The sequence below is a fragment of the Grammomys surdaster genome, unplaced genomic scaffold, assembly GCF_004785775.1.
Source record: "Grammomys surdaster isolate TR1022 unplaced genomic scaffold, NIH_TR_1.0 224, whole genome shotgun sequence".
NCBI classification, from domain to species: Eukaryota; Metazoa; Chordata; class Mammalia; order Rodentia; family Muridae; genus Grammomys; species Grammomys surdaster.
The window spans coordinates 4,277,204-4,301,381 of record NW_021604669.1 but is presented as its reverse complement, the minus strand read 5'-3'; the positions used below and the strand labels follow the sequence as shown (position 1 = coordinate 4,301,381).

Below are 24,178 nucleotides of genomic sequence, written 5' to 3'. Positions count from 1 at the left end.
TGCCTTTGAGAAAGGGAGGTTCTCTCTAGTGGATATTACTATTGTTTACTTAATGATATAAAACTGGTGGTGAGAAAAAGAAGCCATAACTTCAGCCATAGGAAATGCTAGCCATAGAGAAGAAAATTAATTAGAAACTATTTACTTAACAATTGCTCTAGCTAATTGTTGATAGTAGTTTTGTAATTCCACTTTTGCTGTTGTTTAGTATCTATCTATCTATCTATCTATCTATCTATCTATCTATCTATCTATCTATCTATCTACCTATCTATTTATCAATCATCTATCTATCTGCGTATGTATGTATGTATGTATGTATGTATGTATGTATGTATGTATGTATCTATCTATCTATCTATCTATCTATCTATCTATCTACCTATCTACCTACCTACCTACCTACCTACCTACCTACCTACCTACCTATCTGTGGTCATTGGAATAAGCTTGGCCTATTTCAAGTGTCACTTTTTGGAGGTGTAGCCTTGTTGGAATAGAATTGGCCTTGTTGGAGGAAGTGTGTCAGTGTTTAGGGAGGCTTTAAGAACTCCTGTTGCTCAAGCTCTGCTTGATGTAGAAGAGGGAGCCTCCTGGCTGACTGCAGAAGTGAGTCTCTCCTGGTTGCTTTCCAATCAAGATGTAGACCTCTTGACTCTTCTAGCACCATGTTTTCCTGCAAGCTGCTTTACTCCACCCCCATGATTATAATGGACTGAAACTCTGAAATTATAAGCCAATCCCAATTAATTGTTTTCCTTTATAAGAGTTGCTTAAGTCATGGTGTCTCTTTATAGCAATAAAACATTAACAAAGAGATACCTTCTATCTATAAACCTACCTGCTCATCTATCTACTTGTTTTTTGATATACTTATCTATTTATCTACTATTTATTTTGTCTTTTACTTTGGTTTGTTGTATACTCAATAAACTCACTCATTTAAGATCCAACATATAGCTATTGCAGATATAAATGACTCATTTATTGCCTGTGATCAAGGGATGAGATGAGAACCATATACAAGCTACATAAATATACAGCTTGGACTGAGCTCAGTTTTTCCTTCTTTGTTCTATCCATTCCTACACCTAGGCCTACAAGCTTCTAGTCTCCATACAACCTAATCTTCCAAACTGTCTGATTTAATCTGGCTTTTCTTGGGTTCTGCAAAGATTATGGTCTAATCTTCTGGCTTCTCATTCTATGGTTCATTCTGTTTTCAATTGTATCTATCTTGTTATCTTGGAAACCTCTCCCTGTAAAACTGCCTTATTCACAAACCACCCCCTTTTTCTCTCTGCTACTCTTAAGTAGCCTCTCTGTGCTGTTCTCATGTGAGTTGGGCATATCCGTTTTCTGAGTCATACTGTCAAATATTTCTCTTTTCACTTTGTCTGCCCCTCAATTATATGTCATTTTCAAATATGACTGATTCCTTCTGCAAGCAAACCATACCTTCATTGTTAGGGATTAAAGGTATGTACTAAGGGCATGTTGGTATCCCTGTTAGTTCATACTGCAATCCAGGGTGTGTCTGAATTCTGGACACATTATGCAGCTGTAGAAGGTCTTTAGATGTGATCCCTTGCCAGAGCAATCATGGTGCTGGATTAAGATTTTTCACACCAGTCAGAATGGCTAAGATTAAAAACTCAGGTGATAGTAGATGCTGGCGAGGGTGTGGAGAAAGAGGAACACTCCTCCATTGTTGGTGGGACTGCAAGATGGTGAAACCACTTTGGAAATCAGGCTGGCGGTTCCTCAGAAAATTGGACATAGCATTACCCGAGTATCCAGCTATACCACTCCTAGGCATATACCCAGAAGATGCTCGAATATATAATAAGGACATATGCTCAACTATGTTCATAGCAGCCTTATTTATAATAGCCAGGAGCTGGAAAGAACCCAGATGTCCTTCAACTGAGGAATGGATTCAAAAAATGTGGTATATTTACACAATGGAGTATTACTCAGCTATTAAAAACAATGAATTCGAGAGGTTCCTAGGTAAATGGATGGAACTAGAAATTATCATCCTGAGTGAGGTAAGCCAATCACAAAAGAACACACATGGTATTCACTCACTGATTATTGGATATTAGCCCAGAACCTTGAAATGCCCAAGATGCAACTCACAGGCCACATGAAGTCCATAAAGAAGGAAGACCAAGTGGGGGTGATTCGGTCCTTCTTAGAAGGAGCAACAAAATACTCAAGGGAGCAAATATGGAGACAAAGCGAGGGACAAAAACTGAAGGAGGGGCCGTCTGAAGACCTTTCCACCTGAGTATCCATCCCATGTGCAGTCACCAAAGGTAGATGCTGATGTGGAAGTCAGGAAGTGCATGCTGATAAGAGCCTGATATGGATGTCTCCTCAGAGGTCTTCAAGAGTCTGACATATTCAGAGGCAGATGCTCACAACTAGCCATTGAACTGATCATGGGTTGCTCAATAGAGGAGTTAGAGTGAAGACTGAAGGAGAGCTGAAAGGATTTGCAGAACCATGAGGAGAACAATAATACCAACCAACCACAGCTCCCAGGGTCTAAACCACCAGCCTGGGAGCACTTAGGGGGGTAATCCAGGGCTTCAACTGAATAAGTAAGAGTGGAGGGCCCTGCTGGGCATAGGTGGAAGAAGAGAACCTTGACCTCATGAAGGCTGGATGCCCCAGGGGGTGGGAATTTTGAGGGTGGGGAGGTGGGAGTGGGGGGGAATAGATAGAGGTTACACCCACAGAGAAGAAGGAGGAGGTGTGAGGGGATTGGGGGTTCCGGGGTGGGTGGGGGATGGGGTAAGGGGACAACATAGGAAATGTAAATAAAACATCCAATAAAAAAAAAAAGAAAAAAAAACACTGAAAAAAAATCATTTAAAACCGAAAAAAAAAAAAGATTTTTCACAGTTCTCTAGATTATATAACACTATGGTTCACTTATGAAAAAACTTTTATTCAAATATATAAAAGGCTTCAAAGATTCAAAGATATTCTAGCACCAAGCAGCTAGAATTAATAAGTTCATTAATATCTTGGTTTTGCTTCCATTCTCAATAAGTCTTTTACCTTGATATTGACTTGATTTCATTTCAAGGCCGTTTGATTATCTATCATTCAATAAAATGGGGTAAAATATATTAAAGATAAAGGTAAATAAATGATTTTAGACAAATCACTAATGAAGATTACCTAGGTTGTGGGGACAGGGTAAAGAAAATGAAAACAGCAAACTGGAGGTGCTGCCACTGTGGCTTCCCAGCCTTTGAAAAGGTTTTGTTGTTTTTTTCTGCCTGTGCATATTTGCTATTATTTAAAATTTGCTCCAAATTCATAGAGAAGCATAAGTAATCATCAATATCCATTTACATGCTTGTCAGATTAAAACTTTAACTACATGATACCTTTATTAACATGTATTTTGTTGAGACTAACTTCATGGCAAAGAAGAAAGAAGTTAAAGTGGAGAGAATGAGATGGATTTAATTTAAACACAATAAAAGGAATGAGATTCTAACAAGAAAAAGTCACTTAAACGTACAAAGAGCTTTGTTCTTCTGCTGTTTCTTACGGACAGTATTCCTCATCTGTCTATAACACCTGCAGCGTAATTTCTACATTTTTGCTTTGTTATCTTTTACAAAGATAATAAATATTTTTGAAAATATTAATTAAAAATACACATTTTCATTGTCTTAGGATTTATGTACATCTTATTGTAGTACATTTATACTTTTCCAAAGAATTTTTCTACTTAACCATCATTTAAGTTGTTTAATAAAATTTATATTTTACATTCTTCTACTTTAGCAATATGAGATTTCTCCATAGACTTTAAGGATATCAATTTATATATGTCCACATTAAATAAAAAGGTGTTGCAGATTTTGTGTTTACTGTAACTGTACTCGTGTGACTGTCCTTACATACAGTTTCTGCTCCAGAAGAAAATTACTAGGCTATTGAGCACATCCACTTCAACTTCAACAAATTTTGCAGAATTGCACTTCAAAGTGATTGTACCAACCATTATGTTAATCAACTGTAAGACTTAGTTCTCACTTTCTGAATTCTTATTAATATTTGGTACTTGAGATCTATCCACTCAGTACTCAGTAAATTCTACATGCCAATGACTCCTCAACATTTTTTTTTGAGAACTAATAGCAAATAAAGAAAATTTGAAAAAATAACAGTTCATGTATTTTAGTTCACCAACACAAATAATACAAATTAGATGGTTAAGGGTTAAGGAGAAAATAAGGAAGGGTAAAACAATAGGAAGCAACAGCATGATAGAGAGGATGCACTTTTAGAACCAAAGGGATCTCAGTGAAGAACCACAGAAACAAGGATGTGCTGACCTTGGAGGACACAAGCATTCAAAACTTGGTTACCTAGATAATGCCACATGCCCATAGGAAAGAAAAACTTTTCTGGAAATCATTTACCTTGGATGTTTACCTTTGAGGCAGCAAGATTTCTCATATATGAGGAAGTCAGAGCAATGGGGTCTTGAAAATTGGGAATAATAATCAACACATACATGGAGACCACTTTCAAGGTTTTTAGTTTACATTTGAGTGTCTGAAGCTCTTATATAGGGACATTAAACACAGTACTGTCTATTTGAGTTTTAAATACAGCAAATTTAGGATGAAAATGGAAAAGTGGCTCTAAGCAACAGAGAAGGCATTAGATCAGTATAGTAGCAATGTGATGAAAAATGAGTGGATATTCAGTGGACAATTGAAAAACTGTCACCAGCGAAGGCACTGGTGTAGCCGACCATGTATGACAGAATGCTGAAACTTGAAGAACTGACTGAGGATGACAAGGTGCTGAGATGTACGCAAGTGTTTGCTTCTATTTACTAATATAACAAACAAGAAGGACGTTTGACAGAGACTTGGAAAGATTGTGGAAGAAACTAGAAAAGAAAGATGATCAGTCAGTTCAAAATAGTTCGAAGATTAGGGTTAGTGACTTTGTGGTGGCTTCTCATTGCTGGTATCTCACAAGGTTGTGACTTACAGGTCTTTATCAAATTTGATTTAACAGAATGGATCAACTTTCATCAAACGAAGAATGAGGGAGCTAGGAAGGTGGGTCCCCTGATAAAGTGCTATGCGAGCAAAAAGACCTGAGTTGGGATCCTAAAATGTTCAAGTGGTGGCACCCACAGATAAATCCCAGCACTGGGGAGACAAAGATAGAAGGATCACTGGGCTTCCTGGAAAGTCATTGCTGACAAATCAGTGACTACTCAAACTATAAATTTCAAAATACAGTGTGGAGGGAAAGGGATTTAAGAGAATTCATGTGGCCTGCACAGGTATACATACATACCTGCATATTCACACACATATACACACTCACACATCATCATCTTCATGTACACACACATAAAACATCTTCATGCACATACATACTCACACATGCGTGAGCGCACACACACACACACATGTAGTTACAAATACAAATAATAATAAAATTATAATAAAAATAAGAATGAGGATGTGAAGCCAGATAGTGGAATGCAGACTTACCTATTTGGCTATTATTTATGTGGTCTTCATTTTGAGTATATGATCTTGGTTTACTGAGCTTTTCCTTCACACATGTTTTCCAGTGTTGTCATTGCTTCTCTACCCGCAGTACTGTCTTTGTTTGGACAATAAAATGATGTATAAGGGCACAATTGAAAAGTATTAGTATGATAAAGGTATAAAAACAAAAGGATAAAAACAGAAATGAGAAAGCTACAACCTTCAGGCACACCAGCAAGGACTGAACAAGGAAGGAATAGGAAAGTTATTAGCCAATATTCAAAAGGGCCTGTGGTTGTTGAGATGACACAGTAGCTGTTCTTGAGCAAGGGTCATCTTGTCACTAATCATTTCAGCATGGACAAAGTTTCTGAACAAGAGAGGACCTCTCAAAGAGCAGGTTCTGGTGGAATTCAACAATTTTATGCCCTTGTAGCTGCAGGACATTGCTGTTTTAAAGTATTTCATTTATCCTTATGTAATCTGCCATTACATATTGACTGAAAGAAAATTCTGGAACTTGTGTTCTGTGCATATTTACCTATATAATACCTACTTACACAGATGCAACATACACACACACACACACACACACACACGAGAGAGAGAGAGAGAGAGAGAGAGAGAGAGAGAGAGAGAGAGGGAGAGAGAGAGAGAGAGAGTTTATTTTAATTATATGCATGCTTTGTCTGTGTGTATGTCTATACTATGCCTATTCATTGTCCTTGAAAGCCAGAATCCAGAATCACATGGGACTGGAGCTACAGATGGTTGTGAGCCACCATATAGGTGCAGGCAATCAACTCCCATCTCCCTAGAGGAGTGGCCAGTGCACCTAAGCACTGAACCCTCTTTCTATGCCCCAGTATTATAGTTTTAAACTATCACACCCTTTACAGTAGATTTTCAGCACTGCTGTTTTTCTTGCTTTGTGACCTCACAATAGAGCCACTAGAAAATACTACAGAAACATAAATGTCTTCCTCTGCACCTGTACTTATTTTCCAACCACCTCTTATTTAAGGGATTTAAAGTTTACACATTAAATTATATTCTTCATGATTATGACATTTATTAAATTCTCTGTCTTTATGCCATCATCAGGCTTTCCTGGTTACTCTCAGTGATAAATTTAAATATTCCAAAACTTGATCACTTCATCGAGATGATTTCCATTATGAACTAGTTTCCAACAGTGAACTCACTCATCCAATACTTTTGTTCTTTATATCTTCCCACATTAAGTGCATAAACAATGAATTCATCTAAGATAGCCTGAGTCACCTAGTAATATTTCCTGAAGAATGATGACCCTGTTGGGCTCAGCATGAAGGGGACAGAATTGTCACAAAAGAAATAGCAGTGTTATTGGTGGATGTCCTTATGCCAATAAAAGGTTAAGAAGGCTGTGATACAAAGACAATGGGAGTTCTCACCACCAGCAGCCAAAGTTGGGAAGCTATCAGCTAACTTCAGCAGTAAGGGAGACCTTGATTGGATCTACGTATATTTACATCCCACAAAAAATGATATTCAGGGAAACTTTTACAGTCAAACCAGAATATTCTAAGATCTGAAAAACTGTCTTAGTGACATTTGCAGAAAAGTCTGATGATCTAAGTTCGAGCCTCAGGATTCACACGGTGGAGGAAGGAATTCAATCTGCAAGCGTCCTCTGATCTACATCATATGTTCATGTGCACACATGCATGTGTGAAAAATAATTCACAGATGTACACACATGTGTATACAGAGAGAGAGAGAGAGAGAGAGAGAGAGACAGAGAGACAGAGAGACAGAGACAGGAAAAGAGATAGGATTTTGAAAAGAACGTTCTAAAATTATTTGATAATGAAATCAGTTTTCTGTGCCACTAATTCTGAGTTTTCTGATTTCTCTGACCCACTAAAACTTACCATAAGCCATTCACAGCCACTAATGTTTTCTCATCGTTTCTTTTTTCTTTTCTGTAACAGTTGATTGGAAAAAACCTCAGACCCTTTTAGTCATTGAGTATTGCTAAGATGTTTTTGTTGTTTTGAAACCTCAAAATAAAGCCACAACAAAATACTACAGGGAGAGAAAGGTCTTCCTGTGGACAATTAACCTTCGGTGCCACAAGAAGGTTCAGCCTTCTTACTCAAATTTACTGATGAAGAAATTCAGGCTTTGTGCTGGCTTAAGAAAATAGTTCAAATCTAGTTAATAGTTGAAAGAAATATCCTATAGGAAGTATTTGTAGAACTATGATGCATTGCATATGAAAGATTCTTTTATGATATAAGTGGTTTGCATTTCTAAATCCTAAAATTATTTTTATATAAAAAATTTCAAAAAATAATTAATGTTTTCTAATCTGGTCCATGTCATCAAACATTAAGCAACCCCTTTTACTTCAAATTCTCATGGAATCATTACTTCAATCCTCATGGAATGTTATCTCTTACACTTCATTTAATGGCAATTAAATTTTTCATAGGTTTGCATTAAATAATGTATTAATGAACAGCACATTATAAATGTTCTGTCATTATGATCTGCAATTAAAATGTCCCACAGAGTCTTCTGCTAATGATAATGACTAAATTACTGACACCTTTATAATTGTTACGTATTTAAAATACTGGGGCCTGATATGGAAATTTAGTTTGGTCAATATTAACTTCAGCTGTCACAAAATGTTAAACGCTTCATGAATAAGCATTGTACAGATTATTTCAAAATATATTTCAAACACCTGTTTTCACATCAAAATAGAAACTTATCTTCAAAAGAACCAGTAAAAGGTGTGAGCATATTAATTAAAAGCATATTCCACCTTCATCAGTTATTTTGTAACTGTAATCTGTGCTGTATTAACTACTGATTGCTAATACACAGTGGTTATTCTGGAATCTGAATTTAAAAAAATTGACTCTTTATTGGCCCTAAAGTATTTCCATCCATTAAACTAACCTGCCAAAAGCTACGTAACCTTCTAACAATATTAATATCTAAGTTTTGAATACCACTGTCTTCCTTTCAGGAGAACTTTCATACCAGCCCTCATAAACACATTAGTAATGGATGAAGTGTAGTTCACTGTTCAGCATGCTTCCAATTAACAAGAACCAGCATTTAATCCTCAGCACCAAATGAAGTGAAACAGAATTGATACATAGTATTTTGGTGAATTTGAGTCATAACATTTTAGCAACTTGGATATTCAGGTGTGGTACTATTATCCTCAAAAGCATAGAGGAGAGAGTCTAGGACATTGCATGGCAGAATAAAAGTCTCATCAAACCAAAAAGTCATGAGTCAATGGCATGTAGTGAAGAGAAGCAATCTAGAGTGTGCCAGGGTAAATTAAATAGCATTTAGAGACCTTTACTAAAAGAGGTTCTGTGGTAGAAGATATATACTTGAGATGGAAAGATCACAACCAACACGTATCTTTTTACTGGAGTATTGAGAACATAAACGTTCATAGTCATCATTGAAACTTCTCGAATCCAAGACACTTCTGTACAGGAAAGAACACTATCATCATGCTAGGTTAATAAAAGCCTATCAAATGGGGTAAAATCTTGATCAGATATTTATCTGACTGAGGATTCATTTCTAGAATATACAAAGATATAATAATAATGATAATAATAATAATAATAATAATAATATAAATTCCAATTTTAAAAATTAGACATGGAACTAAACAGAACTCTCTAAAGATGAAAAACATTTGGGAAACATTTTCAAAAAATGTTCAACACCATTAACTATCTAGAAAATACAAACAATTTGAACAGAATGACTGATATCAAAAGAAAAATTCTGGACTAGATGTAGGGAATGGGAAACACATTTTACTGTTGCTGGTATTCAAAATAGTGTAGCCACTATGCAAAATAGTGTGGGAATTCCTACAAAAACTTAGACATGGGTCTAACTCATAACTTAGTTATGCCAATATTGAGAATATGCTCTGTTCACATTAGCCAGGGTAGAGAGACAGTACTGCACTTGCTTTGATGAACTCACAACAGTTCTGAAGCATACAAAAGACCTGTGAAAATTCAAACCAGATGGAATCCCATCATGGAAAAGGGAGGTGGACATGAAATACCACCCCTCGCTTGGAAGCTGTTTGTAATTGAGAGTTGCTGGAAAAGGGATAGTATAGTCACTCTTCTTAAAGATATCCCTACAGGTAAGTGAACTATCCTACCCACCAGTAAAAAAAAAAAAAAAAAAAAAAAACAAGCAGCCAAGAGTACCCGGTTAGCACAAACAGTACTTGATGGGCTTCATAAAATGATGAGGACTTAAATTTGGGAGAGAATACAAAATATAAAAGGGAATAGATCTGAAAGAAGATAGGCACTAGGGATGATTATGATCACTATTCATACATTGTATAAAACTCTCAAAGAGGTAATTATATGAGACCGAGGTTAACATGCAGAAGAGGTAGTTTGCAGATTGAGACTGGAAGTCCTTCCCATATGGGTTTCTTGTAATAGCAGACCACACAGAAGGAAATCTATGCTATCTAATCAGGAGAGGCAGGTGCAATGTAAATATGCTATTCAATGTAAAAGTCCCTGGGCCTCATGGTTCAGTGCTGTGGGAGCTCTTCCCTCAGCTTACTGGAGAGCTTTCCATTTCTAAGGAAACTGCCTGTATTTCAACTTCTAGTCATGTGCCTGCTGTTAGTCTTTGGGTAGAAATAAGGAACTTTGAATATGATGCACGATGAACTCAGCCCAGCACTGAGAGTATTTTCACATTCTTTATTGTGTTCCCAGACACTGACAAGAAGTATAAGTGTTATTTTCCTAACACTCTGACTTCTTCACTGTTTATGTAGATTCTCACTTTTTTTCTGCCATATATTTGTATACCGGCTTCCATTGTTTTTTTTTTTTAATTTAGTTGTTTCTTACATTTTGTCTTATTTGTTCACTTTACATCACACTCAGTGACCCCACTCTTGGTTCCTCCCAGATTCCTTCCCCATCTCCCCTCTCCTCTGAGTGGATAGGGAACCCCCTGGGTATCCTGCCTCCCTGGCACATCAACTCTCTGGAAGGCTAGGGACATCCTCACCACTGAGGCCAAACAAGACATCACAGCTTGAAGACCATATCCCATATACAGCCTTTAGGATAGCTCCCTTTCTAGTTTTTCAGGACAAACATGAAGACCAAGCTGTACATCTGCTACATATGTGCAAGAAGGCTTAGGTCCAATCTGTGTATACTCTTTGGAGGTGGTTCCGTTTCTTCAGAGCCTCTTCAGGTTCCATATCCCTAATACTGTGAGTTACATTTAAGGTCACTGTCATTGATTGTTGGGTATCTCTGTTATCCTATGTCTCTGTCATGTCCTGGAGACGTCCTCAACCTCTCCAACCCTGTCAGTTGCAGATTTCCATTCATTCTTATAGCTATCTGACCATCTCTCCTATCTTTGCACACACTTGATCATGAACACTGCCCCCCTTCATCTCCTGATCCCCTCTCCCACCAAGTACCTTCCTTCCATCTGCCTCTTATGGCTATTTTATTCCCCCTTCTAAGTGGGATTGTGAAATTCAAGCCTCCTCACTTGTGTCATTCTTCTTGTTTATCTACTTTGGGTCTGTGGAGTATGTCATCGGTATCCTGTATTTTATGGCTAATATTCACTTAGAAGTGAATACATAACATGCATGTTTTGGGATCTGGGTTACTACACCCAGGAAGATATTCTCTAGCTCGATCCATTTGCCTGAAAACTTTGTGATGTCATTCTTGTAAATAGCTGAGTAGTATTCCATTATGTAAATGAACCACATTTTCTTTATCCATTCTTCAGTTGAGGAACATCTAAGTTGTTTTAAATCTCTGGCTATTACAAATAAAGATGCTAAGAACATATCTGGACAAATGTCTTTGTGAGATGGTGAGCAACTTTTGGGTATGTCTCATGAGTGGTATAGCTGGGTTTTGAGGTAGAAATATTCCCAGTTTTCTCAGAAATGTTGAAACTGATTTCGAAGCTGGTTGTACAGGACAGGTTTGCATTCTCGTCATCAATAGATAAGTTTTCCTTCTGCTATATCTTCACCAACTCTAAATCTTACAGAAGGCTAATATGCAAATTTTACAAAGAACTCAAAAAGTTAGACATGAAAAACCCAAATAACTCAATTAAAAAATGGAGTACAGAACTAAACAGAGAATTCTCAACAGAGGAATCAAAAATGGCTGAGAAACTTAAGGAAATGCTCAAAGTCCTTAGTCATCTGGCCTCTGTTGATAAACAAGCCTCATTTTCGACTAAAAAAATCATTGCTTTCTCTCTCAGATTCATTTATGTCCTTCCTGCAGCTTCTGAAAATTACAGCTTGACCTCTGTTGTTTCTCTCAAATTCTTAATAACATTGTCCTAATCTTTCTTCTGAGGCCATTTTCAAATTCTTTTTTTAATGATAATACAAGAACCTAAAACAGCCCTGAGTAACCAAAAATACTCTTAATTTTACTGTGAGAATAGTTATGATAACTTGGAGAATATAGTTTTTACTGAAGAAGGAAAATGAATTTTGGAATAGACTAGATCTAGACCACTAAATACTATAAGGGTTCATGTATTGGATTTCTACAGAGATTTCATGGAATATCTGGCATTTTGTTCAATAGACTTGTATTAAATAGCATTTTGCTACTGCAGCAAACATGGGAGACAATTAGCTTGAAAGAAGATCTTATCTGGATATAGTGGTCCATATTTATGATCCCACAATTCAGGGGCATTCACTTCAATTCTAGCTTTGCCTATATAGTGAATTCTAGCTGAGAGCTGCAGATCAAAATTCTGTCTCAATAACAACAAATATCAAACAGTACTGCCCCAGAAAAAAAGAAGCAGCATGTACTGATGTAAGCATGTTGCAGGCAAGGCCTATTACTTCATGATAGTTAGAGGGATTGGGGTAAGGAGAAACAAACAGATGTTGAGACAGACAGAGAGACAGAATCATGGAGACTGAGATTGAAAGAGAGACAGAGATCAAGAGACAGAGACTGAAACAAAGAGACAGAGACACAGAGTCTGAGATTGAGAAACAAAGAGGCAGAGACAGAGACAACGGAACAGAAGTGGGGAAGGCTGGGATCCCCAAATCCTTTTTACATACATGTCTGCAGTGGCCTGCTTACCCTGCATTAGACCCTATCTCCTGGGGATTTCTCTACCTCAAAATAGCAGCACATGCTGGGAAACAAATATTTCTTGAAGGACTACACATTGTGCCCAAGGGTTGTTGCTGGCTAATGGCTTGGACCTTAATTAGGCTCATAAAATATAACCACAGTTAGTGACACCCATCACAGAAAGCAGAAATGTTGGAACTGACTGAAGCAAATATCCCAAGATGGTTTTCTGTTTTGTTTTAGTTTTTGTTTTAAAGTTGTGACTATGGAAGTTTTCACACTGAAGTGAGTTAGTACAACTTCCTTTAGCTTCTATTTCAGTTTTGCTTGTTCAGTGTCTAAGCTGTGCCCACATTGCCAGAAAGAGTAATTGTACTTCTTTGTTGACAATGGGTATATAATATAAGACACATTTAAAACCCAGGATCTTTTCTTTGATTTATTTTTAATTATGGATAATTGAATGTATCTGTTTGGATAGGTGAGTATAGGGACCGTTGGAGACCCAAAATGGATGGCAGATATCCTAGAGCTAAAAAAAAATAGATGACAGTGAATAACTCCCTGCACCACAAGTCCTTCAATAGTTTGCTTGAAAATATTGCAAAGGTATAAAATGATGTCCAGAAACTGATATTTTTTCACAATTAATGTGAAAAAATTTATTACATTAACTTACTTACCCTAAAATATAACCTAGACCACAGTAAATGTGTCCAAATGAGTGGATGCTAAATAAGTGCACACGAGACATATCTCTGGCATTTATAGGAGTGGTACCAAAGCACTGAATCAATAGCAACCATTTTATCCTGGTCATCACAGGGAGATGAACTCCAAAAAGACATTTGAGAAATGTTTACCTCTCTTTGGATGATTGATTGATTGCTGTTTGTTTGTTTGCTTGTTTTAATGTGGCTTTACTCTGCAGCTCAGGCTTTCCTGGAAGTTATTATGCATCGCATGGCGACCTTGAATTCTAGTGATGCCCCTGCTTCAGCCTCCTGACTATTGGGCCTACAGCTGAACCTACAACATCTCTCTTGACACTTTCAAGAGAGTTCTTAGAGTGTGTGATCGTCAATCTTAACTGTCAATTTGATTATGTTAGTATCATCCAGGAGATTAATGAAGAAAAGATTTAGAGACACATGATGGAGTGTGACTGTGATAACATTTAAAGAGATGGCAAAATTTTGAGACTTTTGAAGTGAGGGGTTTAATGCCTCCATGGATTCTTATTGTGATGGAATTACTGTGAAGTAATGAAAAGTAAGAGGTTGGGTTTAGTTGGAGGAAGTCACTCACTGGAGGTATGTTCTTCAGTATATAGCTTTCCCCAGATTTGTTTTGTAGCTCCCTTTCTGTGCCTCTGGGAAATTCCCTGAGGCAAAGGCATATTCTGTCCTCCATTATAGACTGATGCTCTGTAATTCTGAATCAAAATAAATCGTCAGCACCACCACCAACAACAACGCTGTTTTTTCTCTCAGTTAGTTGTTGCAGTGACATGAAGCTAACTAACACAATGGATAGATATGAGGTGCCACAGTGGCATCTGGTTCTTCAGGACAGAATGAAGTAGAAAAAGGGAAATGGGCAAATGAGAAGCAGACTAAAACAATGAGTATATTAGATGGAAAGAGTGACCATCTTGAGCTCCAAGATTAAAAGGGAAATAAATTTTACCTTTCATGCCTCTCTGATAAATAAGGAAGCATTGAAAATAAATTTTATCAGGCCAGATGGTGGAATGGTTTGACTCTATTCCAGCGAAATGTGAGAATGGAAAGGAGCTGCACATGTGCTGACTAGAGCAGAAAGGATATAGATCCATGTCCAAAGTTCATCTGAGTTAACTAAGCTGGTGACCTTGGCAACTGTGCTCTGACTTAAATCATGGTATTTGTCATCCTGAGACTGGGCAGAACCAAGAACTCATTTTATATAACACATACTTTGTATACAAGAACAAGCACTTTTGTATATTCATACATCAGGCACAATCCAGATGTTTAAGAAATACTAATTTATACAGACTTTATAACATTTTGAGAAAGACAGAGCTATTATTATTTTCACTGTTTGAATAAGAAAAGAGATATATGTGGGCTTTATGAAGTTAAACATTGATTCAGCTTCAGAGCACTTACTCATATATACAAAACTGCATAGATAAAATTACTATGTGACCATTTGGAAAGGCTACCGCTCAGAAATTTTATGCATATATAATTTACATATATATGTGTCTATGTATACATATATAAATGTAATATATATGATATATATTAGAGTTTCTGTAGATACATGTCAATAAATATACACATTTTATATGTATATATTTATTTATATATGCATGCATGTATGTATATATGTAAGTATAGAACAGAAATTGACTAGGTAACTTCCACTATCACTCTTATCTTTTGAGACAGTCTTGAACACAGAACTCATCAGTTGTCTAGAAAGGTTGAGAAAGCTCTGGGGATCTAAATCACTTCCTGAATGCCAGAGCCTTTGCTAGTGTTGTACATGTGCAACTATTTCCAATTTTTGCATGTGTGCTTAGGCCCTAAGCCAATGTTCCCATATTGTTTGGAAGCCACTTTACCAATAGAGCTATTTTTCCAGCCCATAAACTTCACATAAAATAGTTCAATGACTAATTATTAGTAAAATTTTAATCTGATAATAATCTCTTACATTCTTTCTTTTAGATGGGAGGTCTCAATCCAAGAAATAAGGGAAGGGTTGGGTAACTAACCTATGAAAAGTCAAATTTTAAGAGTACATAATTTATTAAAATTACATCCATACTGATATCACAGTTCCTTTCAATGGCCTGTCTTTGAGGGTAAAGAATGCAGTCATAAATTGAATGTGACTAGTTTTTAGTACCCATGTTTATACTCAGGTAGTGAAATCTGTCATCAGTCTGTCTGACTCCAGCTGGTTTGTTTATTACACTAGATCATAGGGGATGATTGGCAACTGTCTCTTTCTTTTGCCTCTATTGCATGGAAAGCTGTTGTTGGCTTTCTGTGTATTTTAAGGTGATTCACAAAGCATTATGATAGACATCCTGGTTGGAGGCTCGCAAAGATTGACTTCTGAATAAGATTGAAGCAATAGAGACACATTGCTACTGTCTCCCCTGGGGATTCTCATGTGGAAACCCCCCACAGGGCTACATTAGAAACACCTTCATTCAGTAGATAGTATATCTCTACTTCCTTCAAAATGTGACTTATTTATTTTCTGTGTATGAACGTATTCCATACAAGTGTGTACCTGCACCACGGTACCTATGAGTGCACAGTGACTATGCTGGCCGTAAAAGTGTATTGAATTGCCTGGAAGGAGAGTTACAGATGTGAGTTACTGTGTTGGAGCTTTGAACCAAACTCAGGTCCTCTGAGAGAACAGTAAATGCTCTTAACCTCCATGCCATGTCTCCAGATTCCAACCATCATAGTTTCTTATAATAGAAGCTTCTATTCCTCCTTAGAAACTGACCTTGTAGACAAACAACATCATTTCCTACCATTAACCTTCATTCTTCACTTCCTTCTTTCCTTTTTTCCTCTGTCATCTTCAATTATGATGATGTAACCATGCAAACAAACAAAGGTTCATCTGCTACTGTAAAATGAAGCCCAGTAAAGCCGACAGCCATCAGTATGCCTGGATTCTGGAGTGCTTTGTTCCATCTTTTGTACCTGATTCTGTGTTCTCCACACAGCAAATACTCCTCATTGCTACTTAGTTTATATTTCTTCCTTGTTTATCCTTCAAACAAGTATTCCTATTCTAACATTTTCACATTGATTCCTTGCTCAGAGTCAGATAAGGTAAATGTTATTTGATAAAAGACTTATGCAGTTCTGAGTATTACTATAGTTCACTCAATTTTGGAAGATTTTATGCTATACCTTTCCCCAGTATTGTATGCTTGTTCATATTGTTGTTGCCACAAGGAATGAAATAATTTATAAAATTGAATGTGTCCACAAAATAATTTTAAAGAAGAGTTCTATTCTTCTCTTTCTCTTTTAGTATCAAAGTGCCTTGAGAGAAAAACACAGGTCACATTCTATGAGTTCACAGAATCACATCTCTGAAAACATTTATTTTCAATAGTTTTTCAATGTATATTTGGCCTGAAGCTCATGTCACTATGGTGAAAAAGACAATGCCCTATACAATGTGTTCTTTTCAGAGAAACACTCAGAATTGTTTCAGATGAAGAGGCTTCACAATTGGATTACTAGATGGTCAAAGATTAAGGGCACTTGAGATACTTATCATTCCAACCCATTCTAGAATTGGACATGATAAGGCTCTAAATAATATAGATACTGCTGACATTTAGACTCTTTACAATAGGCATAAAAAGGGGTGAACAATGATGGAGTCACATACACAGAGAACATCAAAGGACTGACATATCTGGATTTCACTTCTGGTAATATGACTGTGTTGTCCAATTGAAATGAAATTTTACCACTTTTGCTCATCTGTTCATTGCAACAGATCTATGCACATGTATTCAGAATTGGTTCATCTAAACCGATACACATCTGTAACACTAATTCTAAATACATATAGTCCCAAAAATTTCTATAAGCATGACTCCAACATCACTATTCCTTCTTGTAAGTCAGAAAGAAAAGTCAAGGTGAATGTAGTGGCTGGTTTGATGTCAACTTGACACAGATAGAGTCATAAGAGGAGAGAGTCTCAATGGAGAAGTTGCCTCCATAAAACCAACTTGTACATAAGCCTATATGACATGTTCTTAATGAGTGACTGATGAGAGAGGGCCCAGCCCATTATGGTAGCACCATCCCTAGCCTGATGGTCCTGGGTCCTATACATAATCAGGATGAGAAAGCCACGTAGAAGTAGCCAGTAAGTAGCACTGCTCTATGGCCTCTGCTTCAGCTCCTGCCTCCATGTTCCTGGCCTGATTGATTCCCTGTCCTGACTTCCTTTGGAGATGAATTGTTATGTGGAAGCAAAGGATGGATAAATCTAAGTTCCTTTGGCCATGGTGCCTTATTACAGCAAGAGAAAACCTTAGTAAGATAGTGAGTATAGATGTGAGAGTTGTCTGAGCCCTGCCTTAAGTATGACATTTTTATTAAAAAAAAAAACCAAAAAACCAAAAACAACAACAACAACAAAGAACACAGTGGTAAGCAGAAGAACAAAATATACTGTGACCTCTGTAATAGATGAAATCCCATGAAGAAGAGTAATATGATTAATAACCTCACTTCAGCAGGGAGTAGTGAAGAAGATAAGAAATGATCTAATGTAGTTACTTTCAAACAAACAAATTTAATATTTGAGGAAGGAGCCTAAATTCTTCTAACATATTCAGAGGTATAACTTATGTGCTGGATAGTTTTATGTCAGCTGGACACAAGTTAAGGTGATTCAAGAGGAGAGAACCTCAATTAAGAAAACGTTTGCATAAGATTTGTCTCTGGGCAAGTCTGTAAGGCATATTTTTTTAATTGGTGATGGAGGGGTGCTATTATAGGTCATACAGCCCTGCTGCTGGCCTTCAGTTTTAGAAGAAAGCAAGCTACGCATGTGATAAGGAGCAAGTCAGTAAGATGCACTCTCCATGGTCCTTGCATCAGATCCTGCCTCAGATTTCTGCCCTGCTTGAGTTCCTGCCTGTCCTAATTTTCTTGAATGATAGAGAACAACATGCAAGTGTAAGCCAAATAAAGTATTTCCTCTCCAAGTTGGCTTTGGTCATAGCCATAGTGTTTCATTAGAGCAATAATAACTCTAAATGTGATAGCCTGTTTGTATTTTCCCCCAAGCATATACTTTTGCTACTATTTTAGTATCCCTTCCACTATGACTAAAATTATGTTTCATATTCTTTGGAATATAAGGGAATTTCTTCCCACTGGGAAATAAACTGTGTATTAATATATACTTTGAGATGATTTTGCCTCTTATGAATGTGCTTTCCCATCACTTCTGCACGTAAATATTACAATGAGTTGAGTAACTATGGCCTTAGTCACGGCTATGAATAACAGCTGCAGTAGATATAGGAAGGTCACTGGATCCTTGACCCAAAGAAATAAGAGACTTCACTACTCAGAAATGGGCCTAAGGACTAAGGCAAGCCCAGTACTCTAATCCCAGTTCTCTAATTTAGATTTTTTTTTCTAGTATATTATGGAGTACAAAACACCTCTCTGTTCAAACTGCATTACCTCCCTGTGACTTTATGCGTTCACTTTAAAATGGAATCATACAGAGTAAATAATGAGATCCCCACCATTTGAGAGATATAAGTCCTTATGCAATCAGATCAAGCAGATGTCTACAAAGTTCACATTTTTAAAGCCTACTTGGTTCCTTAAAAGTCATCACTGGAAGATAAATTAATCCTCTTATGTTCTCTGAGCTGTCAGAGTGTTTTAAGTATCATTATCTTCCTGAATAAAACAGTACTATGGTGAAGAGCCTAGTTTATTACAGTCCTAAAACTTACCACATGTTCAGCTTGCCAACAGTTTCAAATGTTTTATCTGGTATTTAAATATGTGGATGTGTATCAAAATCTTATGGATGGGTAACTTTAAACACAAAAACCATAAGGTCATTTTCCCAAGCCACATAATTACTATGTAAGATTCTAGTTCTCAAGCCAGGTCACCTGACTCCAAACCAGTATTTATTAATAAGCAAGAAATAGTCTTGATGTAGAAGAGACAAATATATATATATATATATATAGATAGATAGATAGATAGATAGATAGATAGATATAGATATAGATATAGATATAGATATAGATATATAGATAGATATAGATATATAATTTGTCAATGTGGATGTTACCAATAGTTTGTATTTTTGGTTTCATTTTCAAAACTTTTAAAGTCTCTTTGTTTCTCTGTGCACATGTTTGTAGACATGCAGTAGTGTTATAGGACAGTCTTAAAACATATGGATACAAGTTTGTCAAATGCTTGTCATTTTGAAAGTTTTAAGTTTTATTTATGTACTTAATTTTCTTCCATGTGCCACAAGGATTCTTGTGTTTAAATTCTAGCCCTAACACCTCAGAGTAGAAGATGTCATTTAGAATATCTCTAAGGCAAGCCTTGTCTAAAAATATTTGTTATTTTGTATGTATGACAGTGATGACTACATGTATTTATGTGCACTGTGCATGTCTGGTGCTTGTGTAGGGCAGGGAAGGCCTTCAGATCCTGGGCTTGGAACTAAGGGCCATTGAAAGCCTTTATGAGAGCTCTATGACTTATACTTATATGGGGAAAACTCCCCCTTCCTTGCTGTTGTCTTTATGATGAACCCACTAATGTATTTCCAATTTGCCTTGATTTGTGACTTACTTTGTTCTGTAAAACTACAACTTCATGAAACTGTTTTCACATTGGAAAATGAAATCTGTATAACCTACATCTGTGTTCCTGGGCTATGGTCATGCAAAATAACTCTAGAATAAAATATCTCCTATATCCTTCAAAATGAGATCTATTTTTTCATCAACATATCTGTAATGAGACTACATTGTGCTACAGGACTGTACTCTCTTTAACAGTAGTTATAGTTTTCTTCCTGCTGCTATGCATATTGACCATGGAATTGTCTGGTTCTTAATAGGCAATAAATAGTAATTTATAAAAATAAATCAATCAATCAAATATCTGGTTTTGTACCAGCCACATGGCTGACTGTTCATTGTGACATAACTGAGGAACTGCTCCCTGATAGTAAAGTGTGTCAATTGGTAGCAGATGGCTCCAAATTCCATTTCATTTACTCACTGTTTGAATAAATTGGGTAACCATTTTATACTTCGTCTTAACCACACAGAGATGATATTCAAGTAAAAAAAACAAAAAGATTCTTATGGTGGTTTTGATTGTCCAACTGCTGTTGAATGTTAAAGATTCATTTCTATACTGTTGAATATTACTTAGATTTATTTTTATTCTATTCTATGAATGTATGCCTGTTTTGCTTGCATGTATCTAATATCCCTGGACGTAAGAAAAGTAGTTATCAGTGGTTGTGAACAACTTCACAGGTGATGGAAATTGAACCCAAGACCTCTGTAAGAATAGGTGCTCTTTGTTTGTTTGTTTGTTTGTTTTTATTAATTATTTAATTGGGAGAAGGAATTCATGGAAGAAGTGGTCCTTGTAACTCTTTTCACATCTCTCCAATTCCTCATTCAGGAAACTTGATGATCTTGATGAATTTCCTCTATGATCTCTTTTCTGAAATTTTCACTACCAAATGACAAACAAAACAAAAACAAAGAAACAACAAAAACAGGATTACAAACAGGTTGAGGCAATGGTGGTTATAATTTTTTAACACCATCATTACAACATCAACATCATCAACAGTTCATTAAAATGTGGTGCAGCACCTGCAACTATCTTTTAGTAACTATATTCTGTGGGTTCAATTCTTTTTTCATCTAATTTATTATTATTAGTGTTTTACATATTCAGTTTAATTCCAGCTAATTCCCCCCCTCCCAGTTGGTCATTCAGTCTCACAATCCTTTCTTACTTCCATCTTCCCTTCTCTTCTGAGCAGGTGGGGGCACCCTTGGGAATTCCCATCCAACCTGATATTCAAGTTTCTGCCAGGCTAGGAGTTTCCTCTCCCACTGAGGCCCGACAAAGCAGTGTAGCTAGTAGAACAAAATTCAGGCAAGAACACTTGGGATGTTTCCCACTCCAGTTGTTTGGGCCCCAAACGAAGGTCAAACTGCACCTCCTCTGCTACATGTGAGAAGGAAGGCCTAGTCATAGGGGGCAGATGGAGGGAGGGAACAGGAAGGGAAGGAGAATGTAAGGAAAATGGAAGATTTGGGATCAGGTGTGGAGAAGAACAGGAGAGATGGCTACATGGCATTAAAATGAATGGAAATCTGCAACTGACAGTAGTGGGGAGATTGGGGATGTCTCCAGGATGAGACAGAGACCTGGGATAAGGGTTGTCTCCAAGAATCAGTGGGGTGACCTTAGCTATGACTTACTACATTGGGGATCTGGAACCGGAAAAGGCCACCTGCTATAGCCAGACAGGCACCCCAGTGGAGCTATAGAGATGCCAATGTACCCACAAAACTTTCAACTTAAAATTTATGCTGTCTATAAGAAATTCAGAGATTGGGGAAGGAGCAGACACTGAAGGAATGGCCAACCAATAGGACCAAATTGTGCTCTATCCCAATCCCTAACAATATTAATGATAATACTAGCAGACAGAAGCACATTGTCCTTTGAGAGACTCCATCCAGCAGCTCACTCAGATAGAGACACCCACAGCCAAACACTGGATGGAGCTTGGGGACTCTTATAGACGAATAGGAAGAAGGAGAGCCGGGCCCTGAAGGAACTCTATAGAAAAACTAACAGGGTCAACTAATCTGGACCCTTGGGGGCTCTGAGAGTCTGAATCACCAACCAAAGAGTATACACAGGCTGGATCTGGCTTCCCGACTCATATGTAGCAGATGTGCAGCTTGACCTTCATGTTGGCTCAATTATTTAAGCATTTCATTTCATTCAATTTTTGTCCGAATTTTATACAAGAGGATGTACAATTATTTGTATTTCTTTAAACAAATGATTCATAGCAGATAGGTGATACCCAGATGTTCATCTTACCACTGGCAATTGCTAGAACATGGCTTTTATTAAATCAACTGATTTTAGAATCACAGATATTAATCGAAATACTCTATTCTCTTCCATCCTGTCATAATGAATAATGGATTGGCCATCACAGAATATATTTGTTTTCCTTTTCCTTACATCTTTGGGAAAAGTCCTTTTTAGAATAAATTTGTATTTTAGCATCAGGTATATATTGCTTATTGGTTTCATTTCATAATTTAATTATTTTCTATGATCATTGACTATTTGAACTTTTAAAAAATAATACTCCTCCTCTTCATCCTAGTTCATCATTTTAGCTCAAAGTTGTATTATGACTGACTAAAATTCATCCCATTTCTCCTTTTCTTGGACTGAAAACAAAATTCTTCCCTAGATGTACAAACCTTGCATACATCAGGCCTGCTGATCCCTTTAGTATCACTGAACTTCCTTCTCTACCGTTCTCCATAGCTTAATCATGGAGGTTCATATGATGCCAATGTTGGTCTTGATAGGTCAAGATATAGAGAAGGTGTTGTGCTCTCAAATCAGCCTGTGTCTTTCTTATTTTTCTCTTTGAGCAGGTCATCCCCATTCTTCCCCAAATCTCAGATCAATTCTTCCTTTGTGGAAGGCTGCCTGGGACTCTTGTCTTGACCACATTTATACAGCAAATCTATAAACAGTTGTAATATATTAACGTATAAAAGATTCTCATAGCTGACTGAGGAAATAATGTTTTCATTCTCATAGAGATAAGATATTGTGTTTTGATAGGCATATAACACCTATATATTTGTTTCTAAACTACTTGATGTGAATTATCTAAGAAGTTTAGGGTCAATCAAATGTAAAACACCTACTATGGTAGCATAAGAGGCCATATAGAAACCTAATTAGCAATTAGAATATGGACAGGAAGGAACACTATGTTATTTACTGTCTCCCATTAAGGAAAGAAATAGTGTATCTATCCACTACCATCAAAGCTATGATCTCAAATCATCATAACAAGCCCTCAACATCTTACCTCTAAGAAGTTTGGCCTATGTCCATCTGTGTGTGTCTTTAATATAAAAGTCATTTGGCTTGGATATAACTGTGTGTGAGTCCAGCAGATCTTACATGGAACTCGTGTGGCCTGATTGTGTCTGTACTCGCAGGATCCTACCTCTGTCACACCTGTTTTCTAAGCCCCTGTGCTTATCTAATCCTAACTCTACCTCAACTTGCTTGAGTGTCCCTGTGTCTACTATGTCCTGTGTGTGACATGATGTAACTGGCCTGAGTCCCATATGCCTATCATATTCTACGTCCAACACATCTAACCTGTGTGTACCTGTGCCTACCATGTCATACTTCTGATATGCCCCTCTTCTGTTTACCTACTGCCTCATAACAGACTTGTTATTCTGAGTGAGTCCCTCAGATCCTATTCGATTGGCCCTTGTGCTACCTCTGTTCTCTCAGATGTGGCCTTGCAGGTTTTTGCTTAGTCCAGTACCTATATGAGTGTCTTCTAATTTTGTAACACTGCCAAAACAGACAGACAGTGTTTGAAATCAGGCATAGTTAGAATGTCCAGTGTCAAGAATGTGTGTTGTACTGGTTGTACAGGCATGCTTTTCAGGTGAGTAGAAATGACAACTGTATATGGGAGGCAATGCAGTATTATATCATCTATGTATTCCATTATAGAACCAGAGGTATGCCTGTCCATCTTCTCCAGTACCTCTTTCTCAATCACACCATTCTAGATCCA

The 24,178-nt window shown here is 37.0% G+C and overlaps 1 pseudogene; it reads left to right on the top strand.

The window, feature by feature from the left end:
- The first annotated feature begins 9,629 nt into the window (after positions 1 to 9,629).
- The window catches only part of LOC114625899, a 155,621-nt pseudogene continuing 141,072 nt past the window's right edge, over positions 9,630 to 24,178 (top strand).